Source organism: Pipistrellus hanaki (assembly GCF_964339955.1).
Source record: "Pipistrellus hanaki genome assembly, chromosome: 2".
Classification (NCBI taxonomy): Eukaryota; Metazoa; Chordata; class Mammalia; order Chiroptera; family Vespertilionidae; genus Pipistrellus; species Pipistrellus hanaki.
The window spans coordinates 20643736-20660776 of record NC_140504.1 but is presented as its reverse complement, the minus strand read 5'-3'; the positions used below and the strand labels follow the sequence as shown (position 1 = coordinate 20660776).

Genomic DNA, 17041 nt, shown 5'->3' with positions numbered 1-17041 from the left:
TTCAGTGGCTGGCTCATGTCACTTGGCATAATGCTCTCCAGTTCCATCCAGGTTGCCGCAGCCCCTTAATACTAACAGATTCTTAATACTCACAGGCTCCATTTAGTTTACCTTTCTGAGCTAGTCTCAGGCCTCAAAGTTCACGGTTTAGTTCACGGAGAGGTCAACAGAAACTGATATGTAGAAAGCAACGTGATGAATGGATGCATGTAATGAGAATGACGACAGAAATAAGCACTACACTCTATTAAAATGCCTGGGGATACCATCTGAGAAAGGGAGAACAGGTGACTAGTTTAATCAGCTTGGAAGAACATGACAACAGAGAGGCTGGAGAGCGCTGAAGCCCTTGAAGTGGATATCTGAGCTAGGATTAGTAAGAATGAGCGAAGAAATGGTGCCTGTTTGAGGGGGCTATTGGGGAGATGGTTAGGAGGGTAATAAAGACGCCAACATAAAACAACTCTGTGTGTGTGTGTGTGTGTTTGTATTTATCTGGGAGTGAGAACAAAGGAACTCAAGAGTAGAAAACACTAAACCTGGTCCATGAGAAACCATGCAAGGACTTTGAGCAGAGCAGCAAGAATGAAAGATTTGTGTGTTTAAAAATTCAGACTGGCACCTGACACCCCTCCCCTTTTTCTGGTTGTCCCCAGGCTTTGCCAACAGGATTTCAAGAGTGACAAGGCCAGAAGTTGTGTAACCATGAGGATTATTAATATTGGAAAGATTGGTGGTAGCAAGGGCCTATACTGGGGAAATAGGCATGAAGCAAAGAACATGAAATAAGTATCTAGGTGAAATGAAGATTACTTTATAAATAATAGCATATGAGATCTGAAGGAAAAGAAGAATTTGGGAATGTCTCCCAGATTCCTAACTTGGGCCCCAATAGAGATCAGAATATAGGAAGGGGGATGGGGGGCTGTCAAGAGATAGATCAGCTGAGGCCGGTTTGGCTCAGTGGATAGAGTGTCAGTCTGCAGACTGGAGGGTCCCGGGTTCGGTTCCAGTCAGGGCATGTGCATTGGTTGCGGGCACATCCCCGGTTTCGGGGGGGGGGGGGGGGCAGAAGTTAGCTGGTCGATGTTTCTCTCTCATCAATGTTTCTAGCTCTCTGTCCCTCTCCCTTCCTCTCTGTAAAAAATAAATAAAATATATTTTTTAAAAGAGATAGATCAGTTTGGGAGTGTTGCCTTCGAGATATCTATACATGGTATCTCCACTTTCCACCTCCCATTCTGTCTTCATCTCCAAAGGAGACACCCCCAGTCTAGTGAAACCTCTTGCCAAGATGACTAAAAACTCCATCTTCCCACTTACAGTGCTCACTTCTCTGTCCTCATCTGACTCGATTTCTCAGCATCAGTTGATGCTTTGGCCAGCTCCCTCTTTCTTGGCCCCTTGACACTACATTTGTCTTGTTTTCCTCCTAGTTTATTGGGATCTCTCATTTGCTGTCTCATTTGTCAACTTCTCTTCTACTTCAAATCTAAATGTTCCTGAGCTCCAAGGCCAGTGTTGAGACAAACTGACGTCACATACCTCCTGACACGAACACAGCACTCTGTGGTTTAACTTAATGTCACCATGAAGAAAACATCAGACAAACCCAAAATAAGGGACGTTCTACAAAATAACTGGCCTCTGCTTGTCGAAAAAAAATCAATGTCATAAGGAACTGCTGCTGGTTAAGGGAGATGAAGAGACATGACAACTGAACCCAATGCATGGTCCAGGATTTATTTAGCTCTAAAAGACATTATTAGGATAGTTGACAAAATCTGAATAAAGCCTATGACTAGATCATTTCATTCTATCTATATTAATTTCCTGATTTTGATGGTTATGCTGTGATTATAAAAAAAAATACACATTAGGATATTTACAAGTCAAAGGACAACATACCTGCAACTTACTCTAAAATGGTTCATGAAATATGTATGTATATGTGTGTGTAGGCACAAACACATATCTGCACTAATAAAAGAGAAATATGCAAATTCACCTTCTGTAATGCCCACCAGCCAATCAGGAGTGGGTATGCAAATTAACCCAACAAAGATGGTGGGTAATTTGCATACACAGGCATCCCACTCCACCCCAGCCACTAGGGGCCTCTGGGCAACATGGGAAGGCAGAAAGGCGGCTTCAGGCTGGAGCAAAGGTGATGCTGCCAGCCAGGAGAAGGAAGGCCCACTCTTGCATGAATCTTATTGGGCATCTAGTATATGTATATGTATGTAGAGAGAAAGAAAGAAAATAAATATGGTAAAGTGTAAACATTGGTTATCTGGATACAAGATATATGGGAATTATTTGTACTAGTCTTACAACTTTTCTGTAAATCTGAAATTATGTCCACAGACTTTGACATCCTGAGAGCCTTGTGAGTCTTTGTATCTCAAACCTAGTACAAGGCTCAGTTTGAAAAATGCTTAAGTGAATAGATGAGTCCCTTAAGTCAGGAGAGAGTTGCAGCAGCAAGTGGTGTAACAAGGAAAGCTTTCTGTCATGGAAACATTCATTCCCGCCTACACAATGAACTTGCTCATTCTAACTGCACTGACCTATTATTAGTAAAGCAAATTGCACTTGTTTTGTAACTACTGAGTGATGAAAAAGTGAGAATGACTCAGGGTATAGGTATAGACTTGATTATCTGGGACACACGGTCACTGGATCGACCAGCCAGTTTCATTGGTGTGGGCATGATCTCAGGCTCTGGAGCAAAGTTAGCCCCACAGAAAGAAAAGAGGATAGGATTCTCTCAAAAATCTAAGTTCTAGACTCAGCCTTCTTGTGCCTTTACTTCCTACTACTCCTCCTGAGGGCTGTGTGGGCCAAAAAATTCTCCTATCGCCATGCTATGTGGAAGCCAAGCCGGAAATCTCACAGCCTTCTTCAACGCCTTCTTTCCCTCCCTGCTCTATTCCCACCTCAACCTCTCCCCCGAGCAGTGTGAGTTTCTAAGTGGGACAAGAGGGAGGTGTGTCTGACTCTGCCTGGGAGCCAAGAAACAATGGTAGGCGAGCTTGATCTCAAAGAATGGAGAAGACTGAAGGGAAGGAAGAAGGATAGGAGAGGAAGGAGAATATTTCAGGCAAAGGCAACATCATATGCAAAGGTTTAGAAAAGGCTACAAACCCATATCAATGGCCATATCAGCTTCAGCCGGCTCTCTGTGGAAGATCTGAATGTCTGGTAAAAATAACTAGAATGATTTGAGTGATGGGACTCGAATTTAAGTTTGGTTTTCCCATATATCAACTCATGAAAATTATTGTATAGTCTCTTGTCAAGTTTATGTAATCACAAGAATGAAAGTTTGTATGTTCTTATTTGAATGAGATACAAATTTCAAAAGAAAATGATGTGCTTTTATCAATAGTCCCAGTTGTATAAGTTTGCCCTTATATTTTTAGAATTGAATAAGCAAAATCAGTGCCCCAGAAAATGGGAAGACATATACTCAGAGGTTTGAGGAGTGTTGGCTAACATTTACTAATTGTTCTTCAATTGCCTCTTTCACCTTCTTTTTATTTTTATTTTTGCATTAGCACCCATGACCTGAGAATCTATGGCATTAAGCCTGGTACCTTGCCTTTGACTGTTCCCAGTAGGAGAAAGCATTTTCTTCACCTCTCGGCTCTGGGACTCAAATAAATGGACTGTTCTTTTACCTCTCAGCTCTGGGACTCATATAAACGACCTGTTCATCTATTAACATTTCCCTCAGCAATATGTTTGCAAGGAAGTCCACTCCATACACCTACTTCCTTTGCCTAGAACAGGGGTCTGCAACCTTTAAGACATAAAGAGCCACTTGGACCCGTTTCCGAAGGAAAAAAAAACCTGGGAGCCGCAAAACCATTGCGACATTTAAAACAAATATAACACTGCATATATTGTTTCTTACCTTAATGCTATATACCGGATCGTGCAGTTACCTGTCAATCTGAAGAAAAAAAGGACTTTTTCACTTAACAATGTAAAATATATTTTTGCAAATTAATAGCTAATTAAAATATTTAATTTACCTGGTTAATGGGATTTTTGCTCCTGAACCTCAGTGCACAGTGTCAGCACATCAGGGCTGTAAGACGTTACCTTCATTTTCACACAGGCTTGCAAGTTGTCAGAGCCACGGTAAAGCTTCAAAAGAGCCGCATGCGGCTCTGGAGCCGTAGGTTGCTGACACCTGGCCAAGAATATAAAATTAACTCATTTGTAAAGAACTATAGCATGCTCTAAAGCTGAAATGATGTCTCATAAAGCTTAATTTTAAAAGTTGCCTGAAATAGACGTTTGTTTGTTTTTTCAATAAGAAAAGCTATTATATGTTTTGGGCTCTTTGCACATTTATACACCTTAAATTTTCCATCAGTAAAAGTCATATTTGTGACCTGCATACCCCATTGGGATGCCAAGCTTATTGTGGGATTTTTAATCATGTTAGTGTCCTCATATGAAAAAAAAATATATGAATGTATGCATTCATCTTTTAATATATTTCTATTTTTCTCTTTCTGAACGTGTCTAGCTATGTGATCATCCATATACCTTTCTAGTTATCTATTTATCTATCATGATTATAGAAGTCTGTTGCATAGATAAATTATAAAAATAAACTAACCATATTTTTCCTTCCTCATAACAGATGAAGGGGGTCAGGAGAGAACAGGCAATATTATATTTTCTGGTTGGAAAATTTTAAAGTAACTCTCCAGCTTGGTGAAAGAAAAAAATATATGTGTATATATACACATACGTGTATATGTGTACATATACAAATATTGAGCAATGAAAATTGTTCATATATTTATGAATTACATATTGAAGAAGAGAAAGACAGAGGGTGAGAAAATATTTTTTAACATTCAGTTGTTGGAGGAACAGCGTGGGAAGCATATGAGCACTCCTTAAGTAGGTTGTGGACTTGCTGTCTGAGCTGCAAGGTCACCCTTCCCATGAGTTTTGTAAAACGTTTCCTTTGCCAGCTGGCACGATGTTCAGCTTGGCCAGTAGATGGCGTAGAAGAAACATCTCAGGCAGAAAGGGTTTTGTGTGTGTGTGTGTGTGTGTGTGTGTGTGTGTGTGTGTGTGTTAGTTTTATTAAAGATTTTAGCCCTGGTGTGTGTGTGTGTGTGTGTGTGTGTGTGTGTGTGTGTGTGTTAGTTTTATTAAAGATTTTAGCCCTGGCTGAATAGTTCTGTTGTTTAGAGCACTGGCCCTACACACCAAGGTTGTGGGTTCAATCCCAGTTCATGGCACATCTAAGAAGCAACCAATGAATGCATAAATAAATGGAACAACAAATGGATGTTTCTTTTTTTCTCTCTCCCTCTCTCTAAAAATCAATCAATAAATAAATAAATAAAATAAAAATTTTAATGTTGACATTATTGCAGCTATTCGCCTTAGCCCCCACTTTGACACCTCCACCCACCCCTGTCACCCACTCCCTTGGCCTTCACACACTATTGTCCGTGTCCATGGGTTACGCATATCTGTTCCTTAGCTAATCCTTCACCTGCTTTTTTGCTCACTCACAGCTTTGGCCAAGGTGTGCACAGCATCTCCTGCCCAGTTCTTATAACACAGGTGGACTTCTTTTAAGGAAAATATTAATAAACCCAGAGCTTGATAGAAAAAATAAATCTGTAAAATAAGCACCATAACGGAATTATAGAACTTATATATAACAAATGTACCTCTGGAATTTAAAGTGAGAAGAGAAAAGAATGGGGGAAAAAAAGTAAACTAAATTAATAAAAATAGCCAATCTGATGGAAGAACAATCATAGGAAGGGACAGATGAGCAATCCCCTACAGCAGTTGGGTAGGTTTTACAGCTTGGGAAGTAGCAAGGTTTTCCCTACTCTCATCCTAGGATTAAATCAACACACATTCAAGTCAAACAGACCCGTTTAAAATCTTGGAGTGAAAACTTAGTAGACTCTGGTCCACCTGCTGCCATCTACTGAAGTGTGATTTGTCTGTGAATACTACAGCATGGTGAGTCAATGTGTGATTCAAATCATACACCTAAACCCAGACACACATTTTATTATCTGCTTGATTCTCCATCATCTGTTATCTATCTCCTATCTATCTATCACCTATTATCTCGCTATTTCTCTACCTTTCTATCTATCTGATCTGATCCAAATAGATTGCAATAGTGAGCTTGTCAGTAGGGCTGGCCAGTGGAAGGCAGAGACAAGTATCTTGCCTGATTCACCACAAATTTCTAGTACTGAAAATTTATATTATCTCCTGAATCGGGTCAAAAACAACATTGCTAAAAGTTGTTCAGCCAAAACTGATTTGGCTCAGTGGATAGAGTGTCAGTCTGCAGACTGAAAGGTCCCAGGTTCAATTCCGGTCAAGGGCATGTACCTTGGTTGCGGGCACCTCCCCAGTAAGGGGTGTGCAAGAGGCAGCTGGTCGATGTTTCTCTCTCATCGACGTTTCTAGCTTTCTATCTCTCTCCCTTCCTCTCTGTAAAAAATCAATAAAAAAAAGACTTAATTCTAAAAAAAGGAATAAAATATTTAAAAAATAACATGAAGAAATTTATCTAATAGTGGATATTAAATGCCAAAGGCAGACGTCATTTGCTTTTTAGGTAGATGTATTCTGCTAGGTAGAGTATCTGTCTCCAAATACTTTCTTTCTCTGTCACTCATCAGAGGTTAGCCCTCTCTCACAGAGCCACCAAGGCTATTTGGCCAGCGGATGTCACTCCAGTGCCACTTTAAGAGACAGTTTCTCAGTTCATATAATTTAGGGCAATAACTCTCCTTTAAAATACCCTCCATGGCCCAGACAGTGTGGCCCAGTGATTGAGCATTGACCCACGAACCTGGAGGTCATGTTTCAATTTCCGGTCAGGACACATGTTTGGGTTTCAGACTCAATCCCCAGTTTGGGGGAGGTTGGGAGCAGCAAGGAGGGGTTGTGCAGAAAGCAGCTGATCTATGATTCTCTCTCATCAGTGATGTTTCTATCTCTCCCTAAGAAAAGCAATAAAAACATATTTTTAAAAGAAAAATATCATTAAATTTCATATAGATGAAATTTTAATAGATATTTTACCAATAGTCCCAGCAGAGAAAAATTATAGCATACTCAAATTAGGATATTTCAAAATAATTCTAAGAGACTTAATGAAGACCACAGAAGATTAGTTTTACTTGAGAAAAGCCAAACTCCCCATGTGGCCAGTACAAATCATGGTTTTCCAAGGGATCTCGAGTAAAGCATTTCACGGACCCACACACAGGAGACTGTGATGTGGCAAGCTTTATTCAGATGGAAATAGAAGGCTGTCCCATCTCCATCCAACCCATCATGGAAAAGGTCCAATCTTGCCTTCATCAAAGCCAAAATAAAGGTCAGTGTCCAGTGTTTCTGTTTCATAATAAACCTTAGTCCTTTGGAGCCTGCATGGTCTGCCTTGGACCCCAGACAGCTGCTAGACGCTCTAGGTAAGACATGTTCCTGGGTCAGAAAGAGTGTGCTAAAGAATGGGATAAACACATGTACCAATTCTAAAATAAGTTTAATTTTCAGTGAGCATAACCATGATTAATAAAACTGAGTAAAAATGAAAGACACTGCATTCTGACATCAACAGTTAAATCTCTCCTCATGACAACCCTTAGCCAGGTGTGGCTAAAAAATCATCTCCATTCTGAATGTCACTCTCTGCACCATGGAAGTCCTGCCACACATTGTCACCTGCAGGCTCAGTTCTTGTTAGGTCTTACAGCCTTTGTTCCAGCGCCAGACAGTCCCCAGTTCTTGCTTATGATCTCATTCCAAGGCCAGCCAGTAGTGTGTGGGTTCTGGACTTTGTGTCAGAAAGATTTCACAACACAAGTCCAGGTAATTTTGAGAGTATTATTAAAGCTGGGACATCAAAACAGGAAGGCCCTAGGGTAGAAGAAGCAACAAGAGTTGAGCCTGGGAGAGGCTTTGTTGGCTCTCTAGAAGCGTTATGAGAAAGAAGTGAGCCTGAGCATGGCTGCTGTCAGCTCATTGGATGCCAGAGAAAAGAAGCCCTTGGAGACAGATTCAGGGATTTAGCCCGGGAGAAGCTGCCGCTGCCCACTGCTCCCCTGGTTACAACTCTTGTGAGGACCTTGAGCGTTTAGGAGAAAGAAAATTCAAAAGGAGATTTGAGTGGGTGTTCTCCAAAGCGGATATGCTTGTTTCTTTGTCTTAAGGGGTTTTATCTGCTTTCCCAAGGTGAGGGCTTTAGGGGGGGTCTCAGGGAAGATCTTAATAGAATATTCATAAGCTTTTCCAAATGGGCCCTTTCAGAGTTGTGGTCTCCACTGATTGGTCAACACCAGGGCAGGGGTTCAGTAGTCATAGCACCTGGTTCTGGTATCACCCACCTAGTTTTGCTGCTTTTGTGGGCCTGGAGCTGAAATACAGTTGAGGCCTAGATGTTATCTCTAGCAGGAGAAGGTCAGGGAAGGGTCCAAACCACAAGACCAGTGATATGCCAGGGAGGAAAGGTCACCCGGGGCTTTCTGCCCTGGTGAGCTTCTGTGCCTGCCTGTTAATTTAGCCAGTTGTGCAGCTCTCTGTCTCAATTTCCCCATTCTACTTGCTAGGGAATTTTCCTAGCTCCCTGCTATCCTACCTCAATCTGAAGTGCACTCTTCACAAAAGAATTCCCAGGAGTGTCTTCTTCCTTCCACTACGCTTATTAAATCACATATTATTAGCACAGGCAGCTAGGAGTTAACAAAAGAGAGGGAGCTAGACTAGCTGGGCCTGATTGAGTATGGAAGTTATACTTCATAAGGCTTAAGTCTGGAAATTACAGCTTCAGACACCCCAGAGGAGAGCTGAATCTCACAAAGGTGACTAGCATCTTCCCATCCCCCGTGTAGGGAGGAAGGACCACCTTTCCAATCTCTGTGAGAACAACTGGTCTACTTCTGGACTATGAGGGGGAGGAATAAATAATAAAAGGAATCTCTTTTGTTATACATATTTGCAGTAGAAGCCAAAATGGCCCAGAAGGAGGTATGCACGCGTGCAGTAGAAACCAGATGAGGAAACAAAACTTTGAGTCATGTGCAGTAAGAGCCAAAATGGTGACATAACGGGGCAGAGTCTAACCTGGAAAAAATCTGGGAAAAGGATCAGATTGGATAAGGAAACCCTGGAAGATCCAGAAAAGGGATTGGATAGGGGGGAACCCAACGCACGCTGGCAAAGAATTAGGAAAGAGATTGATTAGTCTGAAAGAAAGCCCAAGGCAATATAGTCAAAGCTTAGCAAAGGCCCCTCTCAGTAGCCGACATTGGTTAGTTAACCCAGTTGTTCACGCACTCTCTCTGTAACAGCTACATGGACCCAGACATGTGCCCGTGTGTAGTGCTGGCCACAGTCAAGGCATAATCTACTAGGAAAAGATAGAATGAGCACACTGTAAGGTAAGCCAGAGAGTTCTGGGAATGTAGGCATTCTACCAAGAGCAGGGATGACTTAATTAAATGTCTGGCCAAATATAGCAATCTAATTTTTAAAAAAGATATTTTTATTGATTTCAGAGAGAGGAAGGGAGAGGAAGAGAGAGATAGAAACATCAACGATGAGAGAGAATCACACTGGGGATTGAGTTCACAACCATGGCATGTGTCCTGACAGGGAATCAAGCTGTGACTTCCTGGATCATAGGTTGACACTCAACTACAGAGACACAATGGCCAGCCACAGGCTAATTTTTAAGTTGATAATTTTGTATAGCTCATGAATGATGTTACAAATATCAAAATGACCCTTGGCAGAGAAAAGGTTCCCCACCCCCATTCTAGAGAGAGTCATCGAACCTGGGGGTGGTATTGGGATCCCCATGACATGGCCTACTAATACTTCCTGAAGTAAACTTGCCCCAAATTGCAGACTGCAGACAGTCCTTTGTTGAGGCATTTGAAAAAAAAAAAAAAAAAAGCCCACGCTTTTAATTTATTTATAAAAATAAACCCACAATACTTTCAACAATAAAGACAATTTTTTTAAAAATATATTTTATTGATTTTTTACAGAGAGGAAGGGAGAGAGATGGAGAGCTAAAAACGTCGATGAGAGAGAAACATCGACCAGCTGCCTCTTGCACACCCCCTACCAGGGATGTGTCCACAACCAGTGTACATGCCCTTGACCGGAATCGAAACTGGGACCTTTCAGTCCGCAGACCGACGCTCTACCACTGAGCCAAACCGGTTTCAGCTAGAGATAAATTTTTTAAAAAAGAAAAAAATCACCACATGTGATATTTTAAGAATAATAACAAGAAACACCCCTGCTAATCAAAGGAAGGCAACATGAATCTGTGCCTTTGCCCATGCAAATAGTGTTTTCTCATGCGTTTGGAGCTTACTGTGTACACACAGGATGAACTCAATAAATGCTCACATATTTAAAAATGTACATTATGCAACAAAAAATAAAAATCTTTTTCCAAATTTTTTTCTGAATGCTTAAATAAACATTCTTAAATTAGCATTAGAGAAATTGGGTATTTTTAAAATCACACTGCCAACTATCTCACAGATAAATTAGATTTATTTTATCAAAAATTGCTCTAACACTTTTGAAATATTTCTCACTCACTCACGTGGACTCAATTATAAATAACGTTCCCCTGTCCTGAAATTACTTTGACTGTAGACTCTCTTATTTTGGTTTTTACTGAAGCAGTTTTTGAATTAATTGAATTATGCCACTCTACTTGTAACCACATAGCAAAATAAGCATAAGATAATCTGCATAAGACTACACAGACCTCAAGGGAATTATGTTACATGAAGAAGAAAAAAAGAAAGAAAAGAAAAGTCAATCTCAAAGGATTATAAATTGTGATTCTGTTTATACATAATTTTTTAACTTTTCCAGGCTAAATTTATAGCTTGCACTGATATAATCATTTTTCTGTAAAACAGATAACTTCAAAAGAGTTGGAAAACAAATGTTGTTGCTCTCAAAGAAGGATGGTCTCCTTTGAAATTGGTCCTCTCATACATAATTCTTGAAGTAACAAAATTATAAACATGAAGAAAAGATTAGTGGTTGCCTGAGTTGGGAATTGGGATAAGAAGGTGAGTGTAAAAAATAAACTAAACAGAACATGATTATTAATCGGGACTGTAGAAAGATGAAATCCTATATATCATTTATTTGAAAAATATTTATCATTATACATTTGATCTTTTTCATTTCCAACCATATACAGTTTTCACCTTGGTGATGACCTTGCTGAGTGAGAAACATAATATCTTTAATACATGAGTTAAATCTAAGATGATGGTCAAATGGAGTGCAGGTAACTGTTTATGTCAATAATAAATACAGTAGATTACTTTTAAAACCCATACTTTGGACTTTTTATTACAGATGCAATTGCTGACTTACCATAAATCAATGTGCTTAAGGTGCCATATGATATCAAATGTTTAGCTTAACAGCATAAAATGGAGCAGAAACTGTAAAACATGTTTTATAGGGGATATAAAACCCCAGGGCTGGAGGTCTCGCTTTTTTGCATTACTCTGATCCATCAAGTCCACTGAAAATTCCAGATAGCCAATACACTGGGGAATTGAAAATTGGCTTTCAGAGTTTATTCACTTCAGTTAATATAACCTCCAGGGACAGCTCTGTTTCATACTATGAGGAGAACACAGGCCCCACAGAAAGGTAAAACATTATATTCTACATAATCCTCCTGCTGTATCTCATCTTTCCCACCACAGCCCTTGGGGGACTCTTTAGCATCTGAATAGAGGCTAATTGATATGACAAGAGGGAAGTCATCATTTATGTTTAAATGCTTGTTTCCCTGAGTAGTGGACACTCATTTGTTCCGCAAGTTCAGTTACTGTTCTACTTTTAAGTACTGGTCTGTGGCTCAGCAACGGACAAGACAGGGTTGAGACAGTGAGGACAGAGAGATGTGATTGATATGGGAGACCTTTAGGATGTAGGTCAATAAGACTTGGTGAGGAAAGGGGTGAGAAAGAGGAAGAAGTCAAAGATAACCCCCAGATTCTCAGCTTGACAACTGGGTGAGCAGTGAGACTGTTCCAATGATGTGACTGCTGCCGTGAGCTAGAGCCAGATCAGTAAGACATTGCTTCCCGTAAGCATCCTTAGAGACTGTCTGATCAGAATTGATACTTTTCTTCTGACATAAACCAGTTCCTCTCCCCTGTGTCCCACAACACGCTGGTTCCTGGAATAGGCCGTGGTCTTGACTTGGTCAAACATGTAAGACATTTTTCCATATCTGAGACTGATCGCATACCAGTGTCCCTATTTATCCTGCCTTGTTCTATGTCATTCTTTGGCATCTATTAAGCTACACAGAGGAAATTTCCTTCACTTTGCAGTCACCCAAGATGCACCTTGTATGCAAGTTTCCCCTAATAAACTCTGGTTTGGCCTTCCTCTTTCTTCAGTCTTTTCCTATCTATTGCTTATGGAGGTAGATTTTCAGTCTCAGGGATTTTCCCTGGCCTGTGTGTACTAGAAGATGGAGTACAGAGAAGGAAGCCAGGACACATTAAATTTGAGATACTGCTGGGTCATCCTGTGGAAATTTCCAATAACAATTGCTTTTATGGGTCAAAACGGGAGGGCAAATTAAAAGAAGTTAACTGTGTGCGGAAACCAAGATGGCGGCATAGGTAAACACCTGAACTGCTGCCTGGAACAATGACTTCAAAACTACAACTAATAGACAAAATGGACATCATCCAGAACCACAGGACGGTGGGCTTGAGTTGAAATTCTACAACTAGAAGGGAAGAGAAAAGCACACTGAGACTTAGAAGAGGTGTGGAAGGCAGAGGTATGGAGGTGAACTTAGGCAGAGAGGGCTGGCAACTGAGTACGTGGCTGGCTTTTTTAATCCAGAGGGAGACTTCTCTGAATTCCAGTTCTGGGCGAGACTCTGGGGAGAAACTGGACTGTCTGGCAGTGGGCGGAACTGAAGGTCAGCTTTCTCTCAGAGGTGCTTGCAGCAATTACAGAGGGACACTGAGGTCCAGGTGCCTCTTCAGATAGGGCTGATGGGAAGCCATTATTGTTTGCTCTACCCTGAGACTCCACCCCATCCAAGCTGTGTGCAGAGGCTTTTGCATATGAATGGCTAGGTCCTTTGAAAACTAAACTTACCTAACAAACTGTAGCTGAGTCAGTGAGACCCAGAACATCCAAAAGAAGGCCCAAGGCCCCACAGAAGCTTAAATTGCTTCACAGCTGGGTTTCATCTGGGCACCTCCAAAATCCAAACAAGGAAGAGGAATCTGCAGATCTCCTTAGCTGCTGCTGGGTGGGCTCAGGAAGGTGCTAAATTAGCCCCTCCTTGGAGATTCAAGAGCCAGTGTTCCCAGAGGTCAGAGTACAACCAGATTACAATTCCTCAGATCCTTAAGGAACACACTCAAGGGCATACTCAGTGAGTACCAAAGCCCCATTGAAGCAAGTCTTACCTCATAAGGGTGTCTCTAGCACAGAAGTTCTCCCATCGTAGACACAGCTGATCCTCACAGCCAATTGGCCTCGAAGTCAATTCCCCCCAGTGATACCAACAACAACCAAGGCTTAACTACAACAAGACTGTGCACACAACCCACAAAGGGGTGCATCAAGAGTGTCCACCTCAGGTAACTGGGGAGGCTGAGCCACTGGACCCCATTGAATACCTAGCACACAAAGCCACTCTATCAATCAGGGAAGCAGCCAAAATGTGGAGACAAAGAAACAGATCAACAATGAAAGAAATGAAGGAAAGCAAATGACTGGATATAGAGCTCAAAACCACGGTTATAAGGTTTTTCAAAAATTTTCTAGAAAAGGCTGATAAATTTAGTGAGACCCTCAAGGATATGAAAAGGACCAACTAGAAATTAAGCATACACTGAATGAAATAAAAAAATAATAATATATAGAGATCCAACAGCAAACTAGAGGACTGCAAGAATCAAGTCAAAGATTTAGAATACAGAGAAGCAAAAAACACCCAAACGAAAAAGCAAACCAAAAAAAAAGTATCCAAAAATATGAAGATAGTGTAAGGAGCCTCTGGGACAACTTCAAGCATACCAACATCAGAATTATGGGGGTGCCAGAAGAAGAGAGAGAGCAAGATACTAAAAACCTATTTGAAGAAATAATGACAAAAAACTCCCCCCACCTGGTGAAAGAAATAGACTTACAAGTCCAGGAACGTGGAGTTTCCACTGAATCTCATTTTATGTACTTTCTTTTTCAACTGAAGAAAGATGGGTTAACCATCCAAGTAAAGAGGATGGATTGAACTCCATCGTTTGCTTCTGTTCCATCTTGAAACCTATTATAATATAAAGGTTTTGTTAAAGACAACAAAATCATCAAGGACAAAGAGGAAGGAAAATGAAACAAGAATGGAAAGAGAGCTTTGAACCAAATGTTGGCAACTGGGAAGTAGATGGCAAGTGATGAGTGATTCAGAGGCCAGGCATGGGTTGCAGAGAGGACACAGGGAGCTAACAGATTGGCCCCAGAGAGCTCTTTAACGGCCTAGGATTGAATACCCCAGGAATCTCTCAGAAGGTGGGGTGTTGGTTAAAAGACTAAATTAAATGCAGAGGATCCCTAGAGTTCTCCACTCCACCAGCCAGACAGCTCACTTGTCCAGAAAACATACTGGAAAGGGGGGTTCAGGGCAAGCTGGCATGCTGAATAAATGCTGGGATCCACCACAACTCCTCACTATTGCAGCTGAGAGTCTGGAGGCCCAGTTTAGACAACTGGCTAGGACTTTCCTCTCTAGGGAAACCAAGATCCTCAGAGAAAAGACTCTTAGACAATGCTTATTGGGAATCCTAATCAAACATAAAAACTCAGAGGAAACCAAAATAGCACAAACAGCAGAATAAATGTTCAGAAAAGCCATAATTAATAATTTCAGAGGGGTAATAGAAAATAATGGCACCCATGAAAAGAGAGCAGACTATTCACAGAACAAAAATGATTTCTCAGTTTTTAAAAAATAGGGGAAATTTTCAAGAAAACCCAAGCATGCTTTATTAGGGAGATACTGGAGGTTGTATTCCACCCAAATGAGGGAGTAAACCTGGAGACAAAGAATTCAAGAAACACATGCATATTAGCATAACCAATGGACATAAACACTGGGGTGGTGGGGGCTTGTCCTGGGGGGTGGGAGTGGCTGGGGAGGGGTCAATGCGGGGGAAAAGGAGACATATGTAATACTTTAAACAAAAATAAAAAGAATTCAAGAAACAGAAATCATCAGAGCAGAAAGCCAGTGGGCTCCAGAGGGGTGTGTGAAAAGTAAAACATCAATGATTGCCTAACACACTGGAATCATTAGGAAAGATTAACCATTGTGGTGAAGAATTGGAGGAGCATTAAGGATAAATATGAGTCAAAATATAAGATAACTAGAAAATCATACACTGGGAGGGGGGGAAGGGGGTGTCCTTCAGCCTGGCCTGCGCCCTCTTGCAGACCTGGAGCCCTTGGGGGATGTCCGACTGCCCTGGAGGCAGGAGAGCTCTGGCTGAGCAGCGCTCCTCCTGTGGGAGTGCACTGACCACCAGGAGTCAGCTCCTGCATTGAGCATCTGCCCCTTGGTGGTCAGTGAACGTCATAGCAACTGGTCCTTCCTCCGTCCAGTTGATTTGCATATTAGTCTTTTATTACATAGGATATTGAACTCTAGGGGAGGAGAATGTGGTATAACAAAGGAAGCATCATCCGTGTACACTGCATGCCTTAGCTGGGAGAAATATTTACAATAATCGCAATAGTGTTAATTTCTGATTCAACCAAAAAATAGGATAAAATTACTTTGGAAGAATGGGGAGAACAAGAGTGCTAAATTCTCATCTTTCATGGGAGGAAGTCAAATTTATATCTAAATCTGAAAAATCAGTACAGAAGCGTGTTATGTAGACACTTGGAGGCACAGTCAGGTGAAGTCAAGAGGCCAACTGGAAGCTGGATTTTCATTTCTCTGATGAGGTCGTGTGGGAAATAATAATGTCAGACCACAGGGAATTTTCTCATCCAAAAACCCCAGGTTTTTGTGATTCTTTCCCCCTTCTTCACTAGGTTCAGCCAAAATCCTCCCTTGAGGATTACAAAGTGTAAGCTCCAAGGAAACATACAAACACCCACAATGAACTTCCCTTGAACTTGGTTTTGTCCTTTGTTTCTAAGCCAAACGTGTCATAACAGATAGGGAAGGAGTCAGAGCCCACACAAATATGTAGGGTTAGGAGGGTCTGTTCCCTGAGCCTCTTGCACCTACGTTTTTATCAACATGAAGAACTGTGAGTGGCTTCAGGACATGTTTGACTGAATGAAAGAATCAACATGTGAACAGCCACTAGCCCATTCATTTTCACACATCGTGGATGCTGAACAAGTTAGGATCAACAAAATTTGCCTTTAGTGCTGCTTTCTGATTCACTCAGAGGTTTAATGGTCCCTTATGCATTTTGCTGTATATGAGGTAGGCACCTCTTGTGTGAAGACATGCCTGTCTTCAAAGAACTACCATGTGTTTGGGAAGGCAAAATGTGAATAAAGGAGAGTTTAAACTCGTGGCCACAGATGGTCGAGGATGGGTGCAGAGGAAGAAGATACTGTGGACTTGAACCCATAACCTTAATTAGAGGCGGGGGCAGGGAGATGTGACTTTCCCAGCACTGGCTGCAGAGTCCCTGGAGTCTTTTTCAAGTATTTTGTTCACACGGAGGGTGGGAAACTGGGAATAGAGGGTCACACCAAGTGGCACACTTGTTTACAAAAGTCAACCAAGAGCAATTGGTTGGCTTCCCGTAAGCCTTCTCATGTTTACCTTGGCAATTTTATTCTAAGGCAAAGAAATGGGAGTTCCCTGGTGGATGAAATCTCTCCACCAGCCTTTCCTTCCTATCAGGAGGGAAGAGTGGGATAGTGGTAGGTGGGCCTGCTCTGCAGATGAAAATCATTGGGTATT

The 17041-nt window shown here is 41.3% G+C and overlaps 1 long non-coding RNA gene across 1 annotated transcript in view; it reads left to right on the top strand.

Moving 5' to 3' along the window:
- Positions 1 to 17041, top strand: part of LOC311618477 — a 384318-nt gene that overhangs the window by 40006 nt on the left and 327271 nt on the right. The window lies entirely within an intron of this gene.